The sequence below is a fragment of the Saccopteryx leptura genome, chromosome 3 (assembly GCF_036850995.1).
Source record: "Saccopteryx leptura isolate mSacLep1 chromosome 3, mSacLep1_pri_phased_curated, whole genome shotgun sequence".
NCBI classification, from domain to species: domain Eukaryota; kingdom Metazoa; phylum Chordata; class Mammalia; order Chiroptera; family Emballonuridae; genus Saccopteryx; species Saccopteryx leptura.
The window spans coordinates 148,093,141-148,118,550 of NC_089505.1; the positions used below are offsets into that span (position 1 = coordinate 148,093,141).

At 36.3% G+C, this 25,410-nt stretch overlaps 1 non-coding gene across 1 annotated transcript; it reads right to left on the reverse strand.

Annotated features, from left to right (window-relative positions):
• Window positions 1–16,099: 16,099 nt before the first annotated feature.
• Window positions 16,100–16,177, reverse strand: TRNAQ-CUG (transfer RNA glutamine (anticodon CUG)). Its single transcript has one exon. It is a non-coding gene; the product is annotated as a tRNA-Gln (tRNA).
• Between the last annotated feature and the right edge of the window lie 9,233 nt (window positions 16,178–25,410).

Below are 25,410 nucleotides of genomic sequence, written 5' to 3' on the forward strand. Positions count from 1 at the left end.
AGCAGAGCAGGGAGGAGGAGTTCACTTCTAATTGTTTCATTAATTTCTGGAATTTCCAGACAAAGTAATAAACCCAATATATATGACTACCAGTACACAGAAAGATTGATCACCTTCCCCCCCCCTTCTCCCCTTAACCTCTCTAATGTCACAGTCTCTTGTATCCCTGGGCCTTATTCAGAAAACTAGACAGCCCTTTGTGGTCATCAACCATGATGGCATTGGAGGAGCTGGGTTTTGGTTCCATGGTTTGTGAGCCAATAAAGGCATGATCTCCTGGTGTAGCAGGCCAGAGATGATAATAAGAATACAGGAATAAGTACCTATTAATGGGGTTGAGCCAGTGATCCTTTTTACAGTGGAATAAGGTCAGGCATACTTGAGATGGTGCCAGTTGGTGGAGGAACAAACACAGCAAGACTGATGGGAAGAGAGGAGACAGGGCAGAAGAACATGACAACAAACACTGAAAAAGTATTGTTGCATGCTGAATGCAAACAAGTCTGGAGTTGGCAAGGAGGCTAGGTTATATCTCTGAGAGTTTATTTTCTGTCACTCTATTATTTCCTAGCTTGGGGAATGCCACGGGAGTGGGACTTGATTGGTTACACAGTGTGCCTGGTTGCATAGGCATTTTCTTGCGGCCGGTGGGTCGCCTAGAACAGTGGTCCCCAACCTTTTTTGGGCCACGGACCAGTTTAATGTCAGAAAATATTTTCACGGACCGGCCCTTAAGGTGGGACAGATAAATGTATCACGTGACCGAGACAAGCGTCAAGAGTGAGTCTTAGACGGATGTAACAGAGGGAATCTGGTCATTTTTTAAAAATAAAACATCGTACAGACTTAAATATAAATAAAACGGAAATAATGTAAGTTATTTATTCTTTCTCTGTGGACCGGTACCAAATGGCACACGGACCAGTACCGGTCCACGGCCCCGGGGGTTGGGGACCACTGGCCTAGAGCATCCTTCCCCGGTCCATGACCAGCTTATCCTGTCATGGGGGTCTTCTAGCGGCGAGCACCTCAAGGGCTCTTAAGTGCTCCCCGGGTGCCCGCAGGTGCAAGGAATGGCGAGGGAATTGGAAAAGGACGGAAAAGGACTGTTGCTGGAGGGAAACAGCCTCATCAGTGGGTCAGCCTGAATTCAACTCCAGATGTGAGAAAGGAAGAAAGGGAGGAAAAAAATATCCTTCTGGCCAAGTAGGCAAGGATCTCTGTCGGAACTAGTAGCTTGACAGGGAAAAGCTGCGGGGAAGGGCTGTGTGTGGTTGTACGGTGTTCCTGGTACATGGACGCCGTCTTGCAGCTGGCAGGGCGCCTAGTGCAAACTTCCCCGGGTCCATGACTGACTTATCCTGTCATGGGGCGGGGGGTCCTCTAACGGTGAGCGAGATAATGGCTCTTAAGTGCACACCCATGCCCACAGTGGTGCGGTGATCCGCCGGGAGAAAACCCTGTGGCCGGTGGGAAAAGGTGCAGGAGGGAAAGAAAGTATGACTAGTCAAGTCCTTCAAGCCAAGGCGGCAAGAATCTCACCAATAATGAGGGGATCCGAGTCACCAAAAAGATGTTACCGGTGAAGCAACAAAACTTCAAATCTTGTCTTGCTTGAGAGAAAGAATTCAATCAAAACAAAGTATGGCAAGCAAAGAAAGCAAGCATTTATTGACCATGCAGGAATACACTCAGGAAGATCTGAGTGGGCGACTCAGTCTCGAGAATGAGTGGCGAGAATGAGTAGCCTAATTAGTTACAGAATTTAAGGTCTTGGCAGGTTGGCTCAGTGGTAGAGCATCTGCTCAGCATATGAAAGTCCCAGGTTCAGTTCCAGTCAGGGCACACAGAAGCAACCATTTGCTTCTCCCTACTCCTTCTCTCTCACTCTCTCTCTTCTCCTCCCACAGCCATGGCTCAAATGGTTCAAGCAAGTTAGCCCTGGGTGCTGAGAATGGCTCCATGGCCTCACCTTAGGCACTAAAATAGCTCAGTTGCTGAGCAACAGAGCAGTGGCCCCAGATAGGCAGATCATCACCCATAGGGGCCTTGCTGGGTGGATACTGGTCAGGGCATATGTGGGAGTCCATCGGTCTGTCTCTCTACCTCTCACCTAAAAAAAAAAAAAAAAGAACTTAAGTATTTATGGGCTTTACTTTCTGGACTTTCCCATTACCATTTTTTTTTCTAGCTTCTTCTTCTCATATATCTGTCTTTATTGTATTGCTATGTGGATGCTACCATATCAGGTAATTGGAGACCATCAGTCTGGGTGTGGTGAGGTAGATCCTACATACTGGAATGCAAGGAGGCAATTCATCTTTCCCTTTTCTTTGCCTGTCTCAGCTCATGTCTAACTACCGAACCGAACAGAATATGCTTCATGTCCCATGAATGAAGCTTCAAAGCCAAATGTCTTTTGCCCAGTGTCACAGATCATCAAAGAGTTGTTCATCTCTGGGCCAGTATGTTAAAATATGTATGTGTGTGTGTATACACACACACACACACACACACACACACACACACATCTTTTAAAAGACTAGAGGACTATCACAAAAGTGGCAAAATGATCCTCATATGAGACAGCCAACCTCTAGAAATCAGTTTTATCATTATATCTATTATTGATTCTAACCTTGGGAAAGCCTGCCTATTATCCTTCAAGCCCTGCTAAAAATGAGGTACTTGGGTCAAGGAAAAAAATACTCACTAGTAACGCTCAGATTCTGGGAATAAATGGATGCAATTAGCACAATCCTTCACATGGGAGATGTCAAGAACTAAGAGAAAAGAAAAAAAAAGTATCTAGATTCAAATGATGACTTTTAGAATAATATTCTATTTCGGCCACATTTTCCTTTAATGAGCAAGCTAATAGTCTTGATTAGCATGACCATGAAAATAATTATCATTTATATGCAATTTTAAATCTTAAAAGCCTTTGTTAAAATGTTCTTTCCTGCTCCAGGACATGCAATATTGACTAAAGTAATGAATTCATTATGGTGTTTCTGTCTTCTTTTCTTGAGCTCTATAAATGTATATCTTATATATCCAAGTGCCAATATTAGGATATAGACTGTGTATTTAATCTTTAACATGTCTTTCTGATAATTAATATTTTAAAAAGTTTAATTAGTATGTAATTTTGCTGTTATTTGTGGAGAAATTTTTGCAATGCAAATATATTGTAAACATTTTACAGAAAAAAGTATATTCTTCCTGATCTTCATCATTTCTTCACTTATATCACTCTTGTGTCAAGAAGGCAAAAATTACTTAGATTTACGTACTCATCAGCTATTTTGTCTGGAAGATAGAAAAAATGTGATTGTCCTCACCAAATAGTTACATTGAATAGACTCACTTTTATTTTCTAAGCAAAAGGCTATATTTATGTCTTTTAATGTCTTAGATTTATTTATATTACCAACAGATGCATTTGGAATATTGAAATTATGAGCATATTTTAATTCTATAAAATAGAAATAAAGTGAAAAACTTATTATAACTTTAAATTATGTTCTGAAAGTTCTTTTTTGTGAAAACTTAAAAAAAAACCTACATAGATTCTGGAGGTAGGGATTCAGTCACTGGCAAACCTCTTCCAGTTTTACTGAAGAAGATATAACCCACATCTGCAAAGACAACAATTCTTCTTGTTTATAACTATTAGAAAATTATGAGATAATTTATTACCATGATAAGAATATACCTAAGAAAAAGTAGTTATTTCCTGATAGTGGTGCAGTAGATAGAGCATTGGACAGGAACGTGGAGGACCCAGGTTTGAAAACTCGAGGTTGCTAGCTTGAGCACCAGCTCATCCAGGTTGAGTGCAGGCTCACCAACTTGAGCACAGGGTTACTGGCTTGAGCACAGGATCATAGACATGAGCCCATGGTCACTGGCTTGAGCCCAATGTCGCTGGCTTGAGCAAGGGGTCTTTTGCTCTGCTGTAGCCCTCTCCACCCCCATTAAAGCACATATGAGAACACAATTAATGAACAACTAAGGAGCGGCAATGAAGAATTGATGATTCTCATCTCTCTCCCTTCCTACCTGTCTGTCCCTATCTGTCCCTCTCTCTGACTCTCCCTCTATCTCTGTCAAAAAATAAAAAGTAGCTATGTGTTTTGTCTAAATAATACAGCTTATCAAATTTTATGATAATTGAGGTATAAAATAGGCTCCTAGATATTTTAAGAAAATAGGGTCAGTTTAATTTTTATGTCAATTTATTTTTTACAAGTAGAAACAAAATATTATTCTTTTAATAGAACACTAGTCTAAAGTACAAAATGCTTCAAGATATAAAGAGTACCAGCTGCCTGATCTATGGTGCTTTTATGAATCAGCGCATGTAGTTAATCTTTGATTCTCAAACTGGAGAAGATTCACATAGAAACTGTTAGAATCAATAGATTTTTTAGTACTCCGTGCAGAGGATTCATTTAATAGCTCTGCAAAATTATTTTTATTATGTACTTCAGGTATTTTGGCATAAGAAATCTACTGACCTGTATATAGGGTACATGGAATAGTTGAAAATGATAAAATTTAAAATAAGTTGACATGGAAATAGAAGGCATCCAAACTGAAAAGGAAGAAAAACTGTCATCATATTTTACAGATGGCATGATATTGTATATAAAGGACCCTACATATTCCAACAAAGAACTAGAACTGATAAATAAATTCAGTAAAGTAGCAGGATACAAAATAAATATGTAGAAATCAGTTGCATTTTTATACACCAAAAATGTATTATCAGAAAAAAAACTAAGAAAACATCCCCAATTACAATTGTAACAAAAACATTAAATACCTAGTTATCAATTTACCTGAGGATGTAAAAGACGTGTACTTGAAAAACTGAAACAATAAGAAATGACAGATAATCAGAAAGGCTAATGCAGAGAAAAGAGAAAAAAAACAAGTAAAAAATACTTTTTATAAGTAAAAAGTATTTTACTACAGAATCCTAAAGATATTAAAAATAAGATCTTGTGCACAATTTTATAAACTTGAAAATGTGATCCATTTTAAGATCTATTCCTTAAAAAATGTAACTTACCACAACAAGGAAAAAGAAATAAAAATATATAAATGATTGCATACTGGTTCATTATCTAGCTATCTATCCATCCTGATACTTTTCTGTGTGTAAATTAAAAGAAAGAGAGAGAAATAGAAAGGGATGAAGAAAGGTACTAAAGTACTCTTAACTGAACAAGATATTTACAAATATAGAAAGCTAAAGTTGTCATCTTTTTGTCTTTGAGTATATGTCCAGCAATAATCCAGGCCATCTAGATCTAGTATATAGGAGGATCTGCTATCTTTCAATGAAAAGTGCTTAAGTAAGTGGAAAAAGTTGATAAGTTTGTTCCATTGTTGTAACAGTCAGTCTATCCAGAAAAATAAATAACTAGGTCATCCAAACAGAGACTCTAATATAAGAAATTGGTTACATAAGTGATAGAAAGGGAGAAGCAGAAGCAGATTGAGGACAGCCCAGACACTAGCAATTTCTAGAACTCACTACCAGCCTTACAACCTAGAGGAAAATGGAAGAAGATTGTATTTTCAGAGCCCAGAAGTATCTGTACAGATAAGTTGTCCAGCTACTGTTGGGTCTATGGATGAGACACACCTGCTACCTAACTAAGCAGGGAGAAAAGGGAGTAAATATCTGGTTTCCCCCTTATCACACACACCCTGTCCTCTGCCACAGCTTCCTTGGAAATCAAAGGGAAATACCATATTTCCCCAATATGAGATGCTCCCATGTATAAGACACACCTTAATCTTGGGGCCTGAAATTTGAAAAAAAAATGTATTAGTCGAATTTTATTCAACATAGAATTCATACAACTCTTCATCACTGTCAAAACTCCCATCCATTAGCTTGCCCTCATCTCTGTCTGATGATGAATCACTGTCTTCATATATTACCTCATCCTCGTTCCATCTATGGCATTTGAAATGCCACAACCACTGTATAAGACTCACCCAGATTTTAGACCCTAAATTTTTCAAAAAAAGGTGCATCTTATACATGGGGAAGTACGGTAAGACTGGTAAATATTGGGTCTGGTGATCTAAAGGAAAGCAGTAGGAGGGTAAATTACTGTCTGAGAGGAAACAGGGAGTTGACTAGCATAGAAATCTAATTAGACTTTAATGATTAAAAACTTAAAGTAACAATGCGGGAGTCTGTAGATCTGTACTAGTAGGCTTCCTGGTAGAAGAAAACAAGAAATAGTTCTTTAAAACCATTAATGAATTGATGGAAAGATAATGTAACAATAGCACAGGTTTTATGTTTCCCTTAGGCTGTGCCATTTCCAAGCTATAGGTCTTCAAACCTTAAATTTTAATCTCTAAAGTGTGAATAATAATATTTGCATTACTGCACAAGTAAAAATAATAAAAGAGATAATAAATAAATGAGATTAACACAATGATTCAATTGACAGCACACAACAATAGTGGCTTATAATATTAGAAATTTTAATAAAACAGTAAGAGTGGTAGTATAAAAACAACTTAATAACAATCTTGCGTTATAACCTTTTTTCTATATTTAATTGCACAATTTTATTTCCATAATTTATTAAAACTAGATGATATCTAATGTAAGAGATATTATTTTATGTGGCTTTTATTTTTTTATTTTTTATTTTTCTGAAGTTGGAAACGGGGAAGCAGTCAGACAGACTCCTGCATCCACCCGGCATGCCCACCAGGGGGCGATGCTCTGCCCATCTGGGGCATTGCTCTGTTGCAACCAGAGCCATTCTAGTGCCTGAGGCAGAGGCCATAGAGCAGGGGTCCCCAAACTTTTTACACAGGGGGCCAGTTCACTGTCCCTCAGACTGATGGAGGGCCAAACTATAAAAAAACTATGAACAAATCCCTATGCACACTGCACATATCTTATTTTAAAGTAAAAAAACAAAACGGGAACAAATACAATATTTAAAATAAAGAACAAGTAAATTTAAATCAACAAACTGACCAGTATTTCAATGGGAACTATGCCCCTCTCACTGACCACCAATGAAAAAAGTGCTCCTTCTGGAAGTGTGGTGGGGGCCGGATAAATGGCCTCAGGGGCCGTAGTTTGGGGACCCCTGCCATAGAGCCATCCTCAGTGCCCGGGGCCAACTCTACTCCAATGGAGCCTTGGCTGCAGGAGAGGAAGAGAGAGACAGAGAGGAAGGAAAGGGGGAGGGGTGGAGAAGCAGATGGGCACTTCTCCTGTGTGCCCTGGCTGGGAATCAAACCTGGGACTCCTGCACGCCAGGCTGATGCTCTACCACTGAGCCAACTGGCCAGGGCCTTATGTGGCTTTTAGAAAGAAAAACATTAAACCACAGTACACACTATTTCATCTTTCTCATTGAATCACATGTCATTGGAAAGTAAATAGCCTCTGTTTAAAGTCAGCAGAAAGTTTTGACAAAGTGATAAATGATGTCATAGAACATAATCTTATACAATTCATGAATAGATCATACCAGCCCCTTGTTGCTTTGAAATCTTTCATCTGTTCCATGGAATTATCAGTTTCTCCTCCCTGCAATCGTTTTAAATAATATATGGTAGGCAATTTTTTTTGCACGTATCTCACTAACAAACGGTAGAAGCCTCATCTATTTACTAATCAACTAAAACAAAAAGCTACCTATGATGCTTCTGTACATCAAAGGAAACCATCAACAAAATGAAAGGACAACCTATGAAGTGGGAAAAAATATATGTAAATCATATATTTTGTAGGATATTAATTTCTAAAATACATGAAGAACTCATACAATTTAATGGCAAAAAAAATAAGGCCTTAATAGCAAAAAAAAAAAAAAACACAAAAAAAACAAAAACAAACAAACCCACAAAACATTAAAAAAGTGGCAGAAAATATGATCAGATATTTTCCCAAAGGAAACATGCAAAATAGCGAAAGGTATATAAAATGTACTTAACACTGTTAATTACCAGAGAAATGTAAATCAAAACTGCATATTAAATTACTCTTACTATCATCAAAAGTAAAAGAAATAAGGTGTTGGCAAGTATGTGGAAAGAGATAATCTTATGCCTTGCTGATGGGAATGTAAGTTGGCAAAGCCACAATAAAAAACAGTATAGAGTATTCTTTAAAAATAAAACAAAACAAAACAAACAAAAACTACCATATGATCTAGCAATGCTACTCAGGATTATTTATCTGAAGGAAATAAAATCACTATCTCAAAAAGATATCTGTGGTGCCATGTTTATTGCAGCATCATTTACAATAGCCAAGACATGAAAACAACTTGTGTCCATGAGTGAATAAAAAGGATGTGGATATATATGTACAAGGGCCTATTATTCAGCCACAAAAAAAGGAAATCCTGCTATTTGTGATAACATCAAGGGCATTATGCTTAGTAAAATAAGTCAGAGAAAGACAAATGTTGTATGACCTCACACATGCAATTTTAATTTCCTCATAGATACAGAGAACAGTTTGGTGGTTGTCAAAAATGGGGGTGTGGGTGGGCTTAATGATGAAGGTGCTCAAAAGGTACAAACCTCCAGCTGTACGATAAATAAGTCCTAGAAATGTAATGCTCAACCTGGTGACTATAGTTAGCAAAACATCAAATAATGTTGTTTTACTCACATAATTTGGTTATAATGTTGATTAGATGCTGTAAGAACTTAATTCTTATTTATATCAATTAGCCTTTGGTGAAATTGGTTTAATTATATGTCCTTTCACTTAAAGTCACATTATCTATCAACGATGTTAAGTGAAGACTTATTGTACTATATTGTACATTTGAAAGTTGTTAAGAAAGAAGATTTTAAAAGTTCTCATCACAAGAAAAAAAAGTCTAACTACATGTGATAATGGATGCCAACTAAATTTATGATAATCATATTATAAAACATACATATACTAAATCGTATTGCATACCTAAAACTAATATAATGTTATATGTCAATTATTTCTCAATAAAATGTTTTAAAATAAAAGGAGGTGCCTTGGCACAAAATATAAAAGATTATTATGTTTTTGGTTATTGTAAAGCATTTCTGTGTTGTTTCCCAAGAAAACATAGAATAGTGGTTATTTCTCTAAAGACAAATATCTCTTTCAATCATACTCAATAAATGTCACACTGGCCTGGCCTGTGGTGGCGCAGTGCATAAAGTGTAGATCTGGAGTGCTGAGGTCTCTGGTTCAAAACCCTGGGTTTGCCTGGTCAAGGCACATACAAAAAGCAACCGCTATCGGTTGATGCTTTCACTTCTCCTCCCTCCCTCCCTCTCTCTCTCACCTCTCTCTAAAAATGAATCAATCAATCAATAAAAATAAATTTTAAAGTGTAAGAATCTATTTTTTAAAATGTCACGCTGAATTCTTTCTGGAACTTTCAGTATACAAAATAACTTTTGTTAAAATATTGAGTGATACTAAAAACTACTTAAGTTATTTGAAATGTCAACTAAAGTCCAAATAAGTTATTGTGAAATGCACAAATTTAACTTATATAATGACAATATAAACAAATATGATCAGGTTAACACAACATGTCATGGCTCTCATCTGGTCACCAACAGTTGTAAACAAGGGTTGTAAAATGTATCTCAATATCATATGTAATTCTCAGAATCTATAACACATGATCATATTTACTCAAGTACTAAGTCAAATTATGGGAAGTAAAAAGTGTAGAAATTATAGAAAAGTGGACTCAAGTTCAGAATTTGACATGGGAAAACTCAACTTTTAATACATAGAAAATATTAGTGCCTACTTAAATCTTTATCAAAACTCAGTGTATATTTCAATATTTAACTATTGGATATTTGTAATATATACATTTCCAGAGAAATAGAGGATCTCCTTTTATTTAAAAAATTATAAGCATAAATTTTATAGATTTTTCTAAAATAAGCAATTCATTTCTACAAAATAAAAAAATGGTTAAAATGTTTTATATTAAGGGAATCAGTTACATTACATCATTATAAACTAAAGAAAAGAAAGCACAAGATAATCACTATTTGCTAAAGAGCAATGGACAGGCATGAAGATTCTAATACTAAACTTAAAGAAAAAAATCATTATCAAGTCAAAGAATATCTAAATGTGTGGAGAAATATGATGACTCATGGAATTAATAACATGTTTCTAACAGAATCTAATAGAGCATTGAATTACATTTTGATATACTTAATAGTCCTAGCTAAACCATTCAACACCCCCAATAGATGAATCAATGGATTTATCTCTAGCTTATACAGGAAGAAAAGATTCAATAATTAGCTTTTTTCAGGACCACAACAGAGAGAAGTGGAGATAAAATTAGCCAAGAAGCTTGTGGCTTCTATTTGAATTTGGTTCAGCCTGATTCTAGGGTAACATTAACCAAGAGTTGTTACAGCTCCACTATAGCCAGTTGTAGTCACAATCTGACAATAATGTGGGAAATATATTAAATCAACCTGAAGCAAAGACTGAAAATTTGTGTTATGATTCAGGAAGCAACACAAATCCTCAATGAAGCTTGAGAGGAAAGGAATGTTAGCAGAGGCCCTGGCCTTTTAATGTGCATTCTTGTATATAAAGCCAGAAGCAAAACTATCAAGAAACACCATAGCATCTGGGAGCATAAGAATCTACTGAAGATAAAGATTTAATTCTTTATGAAGTTCCAGATGTAGCTAAGAAGCTATTCGCTTTCTAATCACTAACAAACCAGGATTGAATAGAACTAATAAGAAAGATTTTAGAGAATATTGTTCTCACTCATATAGAAATTATTTGAACCTGGGGGAAAATATACATTTCCCTTCCTTAGAATATGTTAAAACATTTAGACCTTAATCCCCTCCATTTTCCAAAATATCCCTTGCTTCATTCTGTCTGCCTCTAACCTACTTCAACCTACTTCATACAGAAAACCATACATAAATTAAGGCTAGGAAAACTAATGGTTAATGCATAAAATACATATGTTTATTTAAAATATAACCATTTGCATCTCAATTATATAGTGATTAATAAAAGCAGCCTATTGTCAGAACAGCCTTGTGAGGAAACAAAAATGAACACAGATAAGGGATGTATCTCTGGAGGACCATTCAAACTAATAAAAAATACATGTATAAATATCTAATATTAATAAAAATAGTTCAGTGTTAAGCAGAAGTTGAGCTGCTGTAGAGGTGTTGTACAGTAGCAATCAGAAAGGGAGTGATGAATTGCAGTAAGAGATCAGTATTAGTGACAGCTTTCCTAAGGAGATAGTACTCAAGTTCCTTTTGAAAGAGTTCAAGAAATAATGTAGAGAAGATAATTTCAAACTGAGAGACAAAAAACTTGGAAGGAACATATTATTTACAAAAGAAAAAAAATGAGAGGATGAGTTTTCCAAACATTTTGTAGATTACAAGGAAGAATAATGTGCTTTTACTTGTCTAAGCTTCTGATGGGTTGGCTGGTTACTTGTAATTGGCTTTGTACTATATATTCTGCTTGTTCTTATATGTAGATTTGGGTTGAATTTACTTGTCATTGGCCAAAATCTATTCTTTCTTGTGGTAATTTTTTTTACTAACAATGATAACAATACATTCCATTCCACATTGTTTTCTACCTTGTGACATTGTCACAACTCAAAGAAGTAAGTGATGGAGTCTTACTTCTCTCTTGTTTCCTCTGGACTATACTTATGAATTTCTTATAACCAATATAATGTGGTGAAGGTGAAGGCTTCTAACAGTAGGTCAAAAGGTGTCATGCAGTTTCTGCCTGGTTCTCCTACAACAAGCATTCTCAGATTACTCCTTACTGGAATGTAGTTGATATGCTGTGAGCAACCAAGTGATATGAACAGGCCACATGTAGGCACTCAGGTTGACATTATCACATGATCTCAGAATAAGTCCTTGTAGTGTGAATGCAAAACACATGACTGAAAAACCACTTTAGAAATAGAATCCTTTACCTTTAGCTGTTGCAGCCTCCCTGTCAAGTCATCTCCAGATGTTTGAGTCTCCTCTGCTGAAGTTCCAGACATGAAGACTAGAGAATAGCTTTTCCACCTGTATCCATTCTGCTTAAATGACCTACACAACCTGTGAGCATAGTGAAATGATGTTGTATGCCACAAAGTTTAGAGTACTTTATTATAAAACGATAATAACTGAAATATTTTCCTTACTGAGTAAGGAAGTCACAGATAGAACAGGGTTCTATCTAATTAGTTCTATATTTACAACCTCCCTTGCCACTTAATAGGGACAGGTAATTATGTTTTAGACAATGAAATATAAACAGAAATAATGTATACTCCTCTAGGCCTTTCCCATAACATCCTACAGTGAACTACTATGTACCCATGGACAGTACTGTGACACAATTTAACCATTAATTAAGAATGATGCCCTTTGAGACAATAAAGAATTAAGACAGAAAGAGCTCATGACTTTGAATGGTGCTCTACTTAGGCTATTATAACAGTGAAATAAATATGCATTATTTGGGGAGCTCTTTGTTGTAGCAGCTTAATCTTAAACTAACTGTGATATATGCAATAAAGGATTCCTTCATTTTTCTCTTCTAAAATAGAGACTGAAAGGCAATGCAATCTATAACAGAATTGTGAGATAATTGGTTTCAGCCAGCTTTTTTCAGACACTGTTTCTTAGTAATATATGAAACATTGGCAATGGATGCAAAGGGATTCAACAGTTTAAATTTAAATCTCTCTTCTCTCAAGAAAAGTCACCTTATGGTTATACTTCTGGGAATATATCTGAAAAAACCCAGAACACTAATTTGAAAAAATATACGCACTCTTATGCTCATTGCAGCATTATTTACAATAGCCAGGATTTGGAAGTAGCCCAAGTATATAAAAGAAAGAAATCTTACCTTTTGTGATAGCATAATGGGCCTGGAGAGTATGATCTTAAGTGAAATGAGCCAGATAAAAATAAGTACCATATGAGTTCACTTATATGTGGAGATTAATGAATAAAATAAACTAGTGAACAAAATAGAGACAGCCTCTTTGATATGGAGAACAGACTGACAACTTTCAGAGGGCAGGGGGTTTGGAAGGAATGGGTGAAAAATGGAAGTGATTAAGCAAAAAAGAATCTCATAGAGACAACAGTGTGCTGATTACCAGATGAAATGGGTGAGGGCAGGTAGAAGAGAGAAAAAGAGGGGATAAGTGGTGATAGAAAGAGACTGGACTTGTGGTGGTGAACACAATACAATATACAGGTGTTGTAGAATTATATACCTGAAACCTATATAATTTTATTGACCAATATTACCCAAATAAATTTAATAAAAACTGATATTTCAAAAAAGAAAAACAAAAATAAAGGGCTGAAGAAATGTATACCAAGCTAACACTAGTTAAAGAAAGCTGGAGTAGCCTGACCGGACAGTCACGCAGCAGATTGAGAATCGGCCTGGGACGTGGAAGACCCAGGTTTGATACCCTGATGTCACCTCCTTGAACTTGCAACATAAAAACAGTCAAAATATGACAAAAAAAACCCTAAAAAATTCAACAAAATAAAATATTATTAAATTTTCATTTTTTGTAATATAATAAAAATACATATTTATAAAAGGGGGATGCTATAAAGAATGAATAGTAAAAAAAACTTTTGTAAGTTAAAAATGTAATATCTAACTTTTTTATTAAAAAATAATTAGAATATAAAACTAACTAAAACAGGCCCTAGCTGGTTGCCTCAGTGGTAGAGGGTCAGCCAAGTGTGTGGATGTCCTGGGTTCTATTTCTGATCAGGGCACACAGGAGAAGCAACCATCTACTTCTCCACCCTTCCTCCTTCTCTCTTTCTCTTCCACTCCTGCAGCCATGACTCCATTGGTTTGAGCGAGTTGACCCTGGGCACTGAGGATGGCTCTGTGGCCTCTGCCTCAGGTGCTAAAAATATGGCTCAGTTGCTCAACAACTGAACTATGCCACAAATGGACAGAGCATCACTTCCTAGTGAGCTTGCTGGTGGATCCTGGTTGGGGTGCATATGGGAGTCTGTCTCTCTCTCTCTCTCCCTTCCTCTCACTAAAAACAAACACAAAAACAAAAAAACCTAACTAAAACACAAGACAAACATACAGACAAAGGAAAGGAAAAAAACCATAATGGATTAATCCAGAAGATTCAACATTTGACTAATATGAGCTTCAGTTTTGTATCATGAAAAACAGTGGAGAGCTAATTGCCAAGATACAATACAGAGTATTTTCTTGAATGTTAAATAACACTCCATATTGAAAGGGCAAATTAATGCCCCAAACAATAAATTTAAGAAACCTAAAAGAAAGTGAACTATCATGAATTTCCTAACACCAAGGAAGCGAAGAATGTATAACTTACTAAGAAAGAAACAAAAGTTATATACAAAGGATAAGAAAATCACAATGACTTAAAATATTTTTAAATGTTGAAAACTAGATAATTTACATTCAATATAGCATTATATAACTATGCAGAAGAGAAATAAAGTGAGAGAATTTCAGACTATTGTTTTTAAAATGCAGTGTCCATGTAACCTTTATCAGGAAGTTCCTATTTGATTAGAAGTCAATCTAGAAAGAAAAAATAGGATGAAGTTAATAGAAGAACCAACAGAGGAGAAATGAGACACAAATTTCTAGCACAACATCAGAGGGAAGTCTCAGACAAAAGGAGGGCTGAAGAACAAGTTTCTCTTTAAAAATTTTTGTTTTATTGATTTTAGAGAGAGAGGAAATGAAAGAGATAGAAATATAAATTTGTTCCTATATGTGTCCTGACCGAGGATTGAATCTGCAACCTCTGGTCATTGGGTCTCTGCTCTAACAAGCTATCTGGCCAGGGAAAACAAGCTTATTTAATGAGAGCAATAGGCCAGAGGCACTAGAAGTAATGTCTCCAAAGGAAAAAAAAAATGAGTTGAAAAACTATGTAATTATTTTGACAATATATTCGAAGGTAATTTATGGGAAGTGTTGATCAGATGTTCTAAGAGAACTAAGCAAATTATTAAAAATTATTAAACCTTAGAAAATAAAATATTATTTTAAAATAAAAAATAATCAGACCATATACCTTGACTTGCAGTAAATGCACTGTGTATACAATAATGAAAACACTATGTATTGTATTTAACAAAAAATTGACATGTAAATATATTCAAATAACGTGGAAAGAATGAGAGTCAAGGTTAAGGAAAAAAAGTGGTTTTATGTTTTATTTTTGTTTTAATCTTTTTAAAGAACCACTAGTTTTTTTTTTTAATTATTTTACACTCAAATTATTTACATTTAATATTTTAATTGAAAAAATAAAAATTAATTTAAAAATCCTTTAAATGAATACTTTCATTTTTATTCTTTCATTTCAAGTCTTCAGTAAATTTTGGTTTCTTACATGTACACATTCATTGCATCAGAAGACAACCAGAGAGCAGGCTGTATCACTGAGATGCCTAAGCAGACTTCGAACTGCCTTCTATTTTTTTTTTTAAGGACTTTATTTATTCCATTTTTAGAGAGGAGGGGGGGCGAGGAGCAGGAAGCATCAACTCCCATATGTGCCTTGACCAGGCAAGCTGAGGGTTTTGAACTGGCGACCTCAGCATTCCAGGTTGACACTTGATCCCATTGTGCCACCACAGGTCAGGCTGCTTTCTATTTCTTGAAGCTTCTCTTTACAAGAGTTGGTATCTATTTCTGCATTCCATGATTTTTTATTTCTTTTTTTTTTTTTTTTTTTGTATTTTTCTGAAGTTGGAAACGGGGAGGCAGTCAGACAGACTCCCACATGTGCCCGACCGGGATCCACCTGGCATGCCCACCAGGGGGCGATGCTCTACCCAGCTGGGGCATTGCTCCATTGCAACCAGAGCCATTCTAGCACCTGAGGCAGAGGCCATAGAGCCATCCTCAGCGCCCGGGCCAACTTTGCTCCAATGGAGCCTTGGCTGCAGGAGGGGAAGAGAGAGACAGAGAGGAAGGAGAGGGGGAGGGGTGGAGAAGCAGATGGGGACTTCTCCTGTGTGCCCTGGCCGGGAATCAAACCCGGGACTCCTGCACTCCAGAGGCCAACGCTCTACCACTGAGCCAACTAGCCAGGGCGATTTTTTATATATTTCTTAATCAAATTTATTTGGCTGATAATGGTTAATAAGATTACATAGATTTTAAGTGTGCAATTCTATGATATGTCATTTTTGTATTATATTGTGTGTCCACCACCCCAAAATCAAATCTTCTTCTGTTACCATATCATTAACTTCCTTGATTTTGGCTGAGCCATCCAGCTTACCCTGGACAATCAAATGTAGTAAAATCAGTGTTGTATTTCATTACATAAACAGTGAGAAATCCCAACAAAGATCTAAAATATTTGACATAACACAGATAAAAAAATATCACATCAAAAACTGAGTTCCCCTAAGAAGACACTGAAATATTCTCAAATTAAAGGCAAATGGAACTGGAAAAAGAGAATGGGATGTAGTTGGATTGATGAGAAAAATATAACTAAAGAAAAATGGCTATAGTCAGATCAGGCTGCTGTAATAAAATACCATAGAATGGATGGCTTAAACAACAAATATTTATTTCTCACAATTCTGAAGGCTGGAAAGTCAAAGATCAAGGTGCCAGAAGGTTTGATGGCTGATGATAGCCTCCTTTCTGGTTTGCAGAGGGCTTCCTGCTTGTTATATCCTCACATGGCCAGAAAGAGAAGTGTTTGGTCTCTTCCTCTTTTTCTAGCTCCAGCTGCTTGAGCTCATCCAAACCTAATTTCCTTCCAAAGGCCCCACTGACAGCTATCATAACACTTGGAATTAGGAATTCAAAATACAAGTTTGGGAGGACACAAACATTTAGTACATAGCTGAACGGTTGTGTTAGTTCCAAGATTTCAGTATTGCTGACACCTATATCTGCCTTCAAAATAGAACACAATGAACAGCCCACAAAATAACTATCAGAGTAGTTTTGGGGATGACACAAGTCAGTGGAGTATAAGATTGTACAGTGTGTTTGGAGGCCAATTTTGCCTAACAATTGTACCTTTTAAGGGTATCCAGCTAAAAGAAAAATACCAACCAAATGTACATATATATATTTAAGGAAACATTCTCAGAAGCATTATTAGTAATAGGAAAAAGAAAGAGGAAGGAAGGAAGGAAGAAAGGAAGGAAGGAAGGAAGGAAGGAAGGAAGGAAGGAAGGAAAGAAGGAAGGAAGGAAGGAAGGAAGGAAGGAAGGAAGGAAGATAGAAAAAAGGAATGAAATATAAATCTGTTCAACTAAAAGTGAGTTAAGAAAGATGTGTACTACATGAAAAACTGTCAATATTTCATTTGAGTTTTAAAAAGGAAGCTATAAAACTGATAATATACTGAACAGAACCAATTCTGTAGTAATGGAATTCAATTAAAATGAAATTTTATGTAAAAATATGCCTCAATTTTCTGAAGCCAAGATTTTCAAAAAAGACTGCTGAATTAATAATTGGGAAGAGGAGCAAAATAATAAAAATATCACACTGAAGGTACAAAAATGTTTTACTAATTGAAATAGTATCAATTTAATCATACAATTAGGCATCATTTTCTTTTTCAGTATCATGACAAGGTTGAATCTATGAATCTAAGCCAGGTTCCACTGATTCCTTTGAATCACCTTGGGCCTCAGAAACTACACATAGAGGCATGTACATTTCTTCTCAAAAGAGTAACTTCTTTGTAAATTTAATATTAATATTTTAATTTCAAAATCAAGAAAAATTAGAAAATATTTACTATAACATTTGGTTAATAGTATATTAAATTGCATTTTTGTAGTAGAAATTTAAACCTCTCTTCTTAAAATTTGGCACTCATGTATGAACAGAAAACAGTTGAAGGAATAGATGCACAGTTATTAAAAGTAACTACCCTGGAAGAATAATAATGGACAAGGACTGTAGGTAAGCTCGAGTTTCACTTTTTTAATATACTTTTAAAATTTATAATATAATACACTTTTAATAATTAATATGTTGTATATTATTTATATATAGTTTTATAATCTACTTGGAATATTTTATAGATAATTTTTTTTGTGTGTATTTTTCTGAAGCTGGAAACGGGGAGCGACAGACAGACTCCCGCATGCGCCGGACCGGGATCCACCCGGCACGCCCACCAGGGGGCGATGCTTTGCCCATCCGGGGCGTCGCTCTGTCCCGACCAGAGCAACTCTAGCGCCTGGGGCAGAGGCCAAGGAGCCATCCCCAGCGCCCAGGCCATCTTTGCTCCAATGGAGCCTCTGCTGCGGGAGGGGAAGAGAGAGACAGAGAGGAAGGAGAGTGGGATGGGCGGAGAAGCAGATGGGCGCTTCTCCTGTGTGCCCTGGCCGGGAATCGAACCCGGGACTTCCGCACGCCAGGCCGACGCTCTACCACTGAGCCAACCGGCCAGGGCTATAGATAATTTTTTACATGAACTTAGTTTATCAAATAGAAAAAAAGTATTTTTCACATATGGAAGGGATAACAGAGAATGCAATTTAAAACATGTAATAAGGGCACAGATAGTAGCAAAGATAAGCATTTCTAAGAATTTTAAAATGGCAATTTAAAAAAAAAAAAATAAGTGGTATAGAGACTCTTCATAGCTTTACCCAAACAACAGTTTTCTTTTTTAGGCCATTAAAAACAAACAACAAAAACCTTTAAAATGAAAAAGAAACAAAATTAATATTTAGAGATGCTGAATCTAAGAAACTTGGAAAGAAACGTGGATGAAAAAATAGGCAATATCTATTTGCCCTATAGGGTCATGTAATAACAGAGTCCATATGCTGAAAATTCGTAAACTGTCCATAGGCAGAAAGAATAGTTTCAAAATCCTTTTATGCCCCTAAACCCACTCAACTGGCTCAGAAAATTAAAACAAATGCATGTTTCTCCTAAAGACTCCTTCCAATCCATGATTTGCTCCCTTCAGGTCCGCAGAGTCCTCTCCACTCCATTAGCACAAGACAAGAAGAAGAGGCATACACTACATGCTGTGTCAGGAAATAGTTCACATTTCACTGGACATGCCTCAGTTATAAGGCCGCAACTGCCCCAAGGGGATGGGAAATACTGTTCAGTTATGAATCCAGGAAGAAGAGAACATGATTATCACTGAGAAGTTCCACAACGTTGACCAAATGGAATGTGACCTAGAGGTTCTGGTATCATGGCCATCAGGAGAGACAGAATTTTCCCTTCCTAGATTTATAATTAGTTCTTCTGTGTAGTGAACACAGAATTACATAGGATGAGAATTAGAGAATATGTCAAATATATGATGATCTCTACTCATTTTACTTACACGGAGTATCATCTGACATAATGTATTTTAATGTTGGGATTAAGAGAAACATGTTGAACATCGCTAATAATTAATTAAATGCAAGTCAAAACCACAGTGAGACATCACCTCAAACCTATTTGAATGGTGATTATAAAAAAGACAGGAAATAACAAGTGTTGGAGAGGGTGTGAGGAAAAAGGAACACTCGCTCCTACACTGTCGGTGGAAATGTAAATTTTTGCAGTCAGTATGATAAACAGCATAGAGGTTCCTCAAAAAATTCAGAAAAGAACTACCTCAAAATCTAGTTAGTCTACTTCTGGTATTTATTTGAAGAATACAAAAACACTAATTTGAAAAGATATATGCACCTCTATGTTCAAAGCAGCATTATTTACAATAGCCAAGATATGGAAACAAACCAAGTGTCCTTTAACAGGTGAATGTATGAAAATATTTGAGAGTTGGATGTTTTCATCCTTAGGTTTATAATTCTAGCATCATAAGCCTTTCACAAGGAATAGACAAGCATATACTAGTTATACCACTACTAGCATAATACTCAAGCACTATCCTATCAATAAAGAACTAGGAATAAAACTAGAATTTATTATTTAATACATTTTTTATTATATTTGGCTTAAAACAAGGTTATAAAATAAAAATAAAAATAGATCAATGATAATAGAAAGGGCTATTTTTAAATGAGGCCAGAGTAGGTGAATATTTCTCTTTTATAAGCTTTTGAATGTTGTTTTTCTAAAACACTATGGTGAAAAAAAAAAAAAAGCTGAGAATTAGTGTGTCTTCTCTTACCTGGAATGTAGAAGTACCCACATGGAAATGAGAACTCTATTGCTTAGCTCAGTAATAGTTTTTTAAAACACATAAAACAACGGCTGGTTGTCAAAGTGTGTGTGTGTGTGTGTGTGTGTGTGTATGTGTGTGTGTGTGTGTGTGCGCGCACTGAGGCTTATAAACTAACTCCCAAAATGAGAATTAAAAACAAGCTCAAAAAACTATCTTCGATGAAAAAGAAAGGATTTTGCAAATTACTTGTGTCAGTCTATTTTGACTAGCATCTTCATATGATGGAAAAGATGTGGTATTTTTGGGTGGTCTCTTTTTTAAGGGTGCTAATCCCATTCATAATGGTTCTTCCCTCATGACTTAATCACCTTCCAAAGGCTCCATTTCCAAATACTATTACGTCTAGGGAATAAGTTTCAACATATGTATTTTGGGGGGACAAATATTAAGTCTATAGTCCTTTGCCATTCTGTTTAGTTGTCAAGATACACACCTAATTGATGATAGAATTTTAACAAAGGGTGATACAGATGGAACTGAAAGGTTAGAAATAGATGAAGAATACACAGAAAAGGAAGCAGATGGTCAGACCATTGCCACAACCTATACATTCGAGAGCATTAAAAAGTCTTTCATTTGGGGAGGAATGCTAAGGGAGAACTTTGGCTGAGTTTCTTACTGACAATCTAGGAGGACGGTGCCTCAACCCAAGCCTGGAAGAAGGTATATCAAAGCAAACAGAGCACTGCATCACAGGCAGACCAGCGTCTGACCTCAGTTCTCCTGCTTCCTGTGTGGAATAAGCAGAGCACAGACTTTCATGCAAATCCCCAAAGTTAGGCATAAGAATTTACAGAATATATGGTTAGAAAGTTCACAGAAAGCATGGCCAGAGGCAGAAGCAAAAGGTCATACCAGACAGTGTGCATCTGTTGTACCTGCACAAATAAGCTACAACCAATTTTAGAAGGACCTAAGCATCAAATAGCCGGGGAAGCTGCAGGAGGTCATGAGGTTTTTAATCACCCCAGGAGATTCTAAGGTATAACCACAGTTGAGAATCCCTGTCTTTGAGGAAAGTTGCTAATAGTCATCAAAATCTCCAATTTCAAGAAAGCACTGTATAATGTATATTTACCTTATTTTATGGATGGGAACCTTGAACATTAAAGTAAATGCCTTGCCTGATCAGCTGAGCAGTGGAGAAGGGATTTTTTCTTTTTCTTTTTAAGTGAGAGGAGGGGATATGAGACAGACTCCCCCTATGTGCCCTGACTAGGATGCACCCGGCAACTTTCTTGTCTGGGGTTGATGCTTGAATCAACTGAGTTATTTTTAGTGCCTGTAGCTGATGCACTCATACCAACCAAGCTATCCTCAGTGGCTGGGGACATGCTGGAACCAGTCGAGGCACTGGCTATGGGAGAAGAAGAGGGAGAGAAGCAGATAGCCACTTCTTCTGTTTGTCCTGACCGGGGATCAGGCCTAGGATGTCTATACACCAGGCCAATGCTCAATCCATTGAACCACTGGCCAGGGCCAGAAATGGGATTCAAACTGAGTCCTCATTCAAAACTTCTTTTTTATGATTGATATGACCTATAATGCCTATTGCTTTCTCTATCTTTCTATCCTTGTATAGGTTACATAATTTATGAAACACTTCTTTCAAATATTCTCTCGGTACAAGGCATTACACAATGCTTTCTATTCATCCTGGTAATACCTCTGCTTTTAGAATTATAAGTGAATGCATAAATGAGTACATGATATAAAACTTAATATTGCCCTGAAATAGTATTATAACACCTAAATTGCTACTTTAATATCACTGTTTATAGATATTATATGTTAAAATTTTCCTGAGAATTAAAAGAAAATTCTTATTCTGACATATTAGTTTAAGCAATAAAATATTTCACCACTATTCTTGCCCAAAAGATATTGAGATCTAGAAGGTCTGAGACATAATTAAGCCAAAGTATATAGAGGTACTACCATATGCAAGGTGCCATTCCTGACATCAAGAAGTGCAATGTAAATGGTGGGATCTTGATAACATTATACGGAGTGAAATAAGTAAATCAGAAAAAAACAAGAACTGCAGGATTCCACACATTGGTGGGACATAAAAACGAGACTAAGAGACATGGACAAGAGTGTGGTGGTTATGGGGGGCAGGGGGAGGAAAAGAGGAAGAGGGGGAGGGGGAGGGGCACAAAGAAAACTAGATAGAAGGTGACGGAGGACAATCTGACTTTGGGTGATGGGTATGCAACATAATTGAATGACAAGATAACCTGGACATATTTTCTTTGAATATATGTACCCTAATTTATTGATGTCACCCCATTAAAATTAATAAAAATTTATTTATTAAAAAGAAAGAAGTGCAATGTCTTCTTGAAGAGCCAATACAACAACAATTATAAATCACTGTGTCAGACACTGTGCCAGACACTTCACATTCAAAGGTCAATTAAACTTCAGAGAAGAATAATGAGTTAGAGGTCATTATTTCTGGTTTACACTTAAGGAAACTGAGGAAAGAGGAGTTACTTGCCCATAATCACACAGTTAATACGTTATTAAGGCTAACTATAATATGATATGTGTCAAAAAAGTAGCAATAGATGGATATGATTCTCTCTTATTTAAAGTAAGGGCAAAAAAAGCTTCAAAATAAATGACACTTGAGCAAGTATCTTTTGAAATTTGAGAGTTTGACAAACAAATTAAATAGCACATACAAACTGTTACTAATATGTAGTGTCTCTATCATACTAGACATAAAAATTTTTTCATGCATTAATCTTAATGATTCATCTTTAAGATTGATTATTTAAGTAAAGTACTAAGATACAAAAGAAAAATTAAATATATACTTGGCACACAATCATAACTTATTTAAGAAGGGATATTTTATATTGGGTGTGCAAGTGAAAGGTAAAACAATTTCTGGAGTAGGTATCACCACACCCTTTGATAAACTTTCCCTAGTAAAAGGCTCTGGATGTCCATGATGCATCTGAGAACCACTGCAAGCCCATAGAGGAACCAGTGTTCTGGTTAGCAGCATAGACCCTCAGCACTCATTCTCAGCATAGAAGTAGCCCAAAGTCCAACCTACTCTCTACTCTGACTTTCAAATGCACACTTCTTCCAGGTCACTCTCTTTATCTGAGTTATAGATAGTGCTTACAGTATGCTATTGCACTTACTCATTTACATAACTGTTTTGGCCACTACACTGCAAACATCTACAGGCCAGGATATTGTACTCAGTAGCACCTAACACACAGTTTCTGATACCTACTAGGCACCCACTGTTTGGTGTAGAACTACATGGAAATAATTCTGCTTTCTTATACCAACCACCATCCACAACTATAATGACACCCTGTTTACCTAGTTCGAAACACCAAACCATAGCCCTAGCAGGTGGCTCAGTGGATAAAATGTTGGCCTGGTGTTGGACATTGTGGGTTCAATTCTCGGTAGGGACACACATGAGAAGCGACCATCTGCTTCTCTCCACCCTCCCTGCTCTTCCTCCTCTGCCTCTTCCCCTCCTGCAGCCAGTGGCTCGATTGGTTTCAGCATGGCCCCAAGTGCTGAGGATAGCTGGGTTGGTCCAGAGAGATAGCCCCATGCACTAAAAATAGCTCAGTACTAAACATCAGGCCCAGATAGGGTGGCTAGTACATCGGTCAGGGTGCATGCGGGAGCCTGCCTCACTATCCTTACTCCTCTCACATAAAAGAAAACAAAAAGAAGAAAGAAACACTAAATTGCTCCCTCACTCCTGAGCATCTATTCACATTTCCACAGTGATTTGAACCAGAAAGTGAGGGTAGGTGCCAAAATGGCCAGATGTACTTCTCTATCCATTTCCTTAGGCTTTTTTGGCCATATGGTTCTCACCATTCCTATAATGAGACTTCAGGATTAAGATTCAAAAGTCCATCATTTCCAGAATGCATAGCCCAGACACAGAGCCGAGGCTGTTTTTTCTCCTAGTTGATTTGGCACTGGATTGTGGTGTGATGAATTTATTATGTACAGCAGCAAGCATGGTGCTTTTTAAAAGTGAAGTGCCAGAAACAGAAGTCCATTCATAAATAAATAAATAAATAAATAAGAACAATAGAGAAGTCAAAATTTTGCCAATTTTCTGCAAACACCATCAGAGTAAACTATCATCAAATACAATTCATTTTCCCCATAAATAACAGCATGGAACAAATTTATTGCATTCTCAACTCCTTTTCAAAGACTAAAAATAACCTCAAAAAGCTTATTTAATTATCCTGCATGTATTCAGCAACATGTGAACATTAGAATATAGCATTGGCTAATTGAACAGCTAAGAATGCTGGAGAACTTTAAACAGAAGACTCTACTGAGTACATGAGCTAATAATGATGACATTAAAAGGCTGCACTGATCTTTGTAGTAGAGTTTGAAGCCCATATAGCATTGCAAATGACAACAAATGCATTTTGATGTGCAGATAAAGGTCGAACATAAGGGAACTTTGCCTTCAAGCTTTTATAATAATGTACCATAAACTCAAGGAATCCTCTTTAGTTTTTCTGAAGAAACACAGATTTGCTTCATTTTCTGACACTGAACCTTTGATTACTAGAGAAATGTCTCTACTCTGATCACACACTAGTAAACCTAATTATACAAGCATTTTCCAATTTATATTGGAAGCATTACCATTAAAAGTCTGCTTTTAGTTATAGCACTACTCTGGATGAAAATATAGGTAGTAAATGTGTGTAATGCCATCAAATGTGAATACTAGATATGAAGCAAAATAAAATAGCATTGAAACTCAACACTGATTTCTTTTAAAAGTTGCTTTTAAATGTAGATGGTTAAATCACTACAGACCAACACTGACAAAGTTTGAACATTGGCCAATGCTGTCCAGAAAATTTAACATTGAGACCAAAGCACTTACTTTACGCAGATCAATGAGTATAAAGGCACAGTCTTTATCTCATTACGAAACTCAAACTTCTGACATGTCATTGGATTTCCTACTGCTAGATTTTTCCTTTTCGGCTAGCCAAAGATATTTAAGTATCTTTTTGAATGGAAAAGACTGTTTACTTTGTGGTGGGGAAAAATAGTTAAGCCATACATGCCAAAAATACTTCACTATACTTGCCCTTTATCCAACATTCTT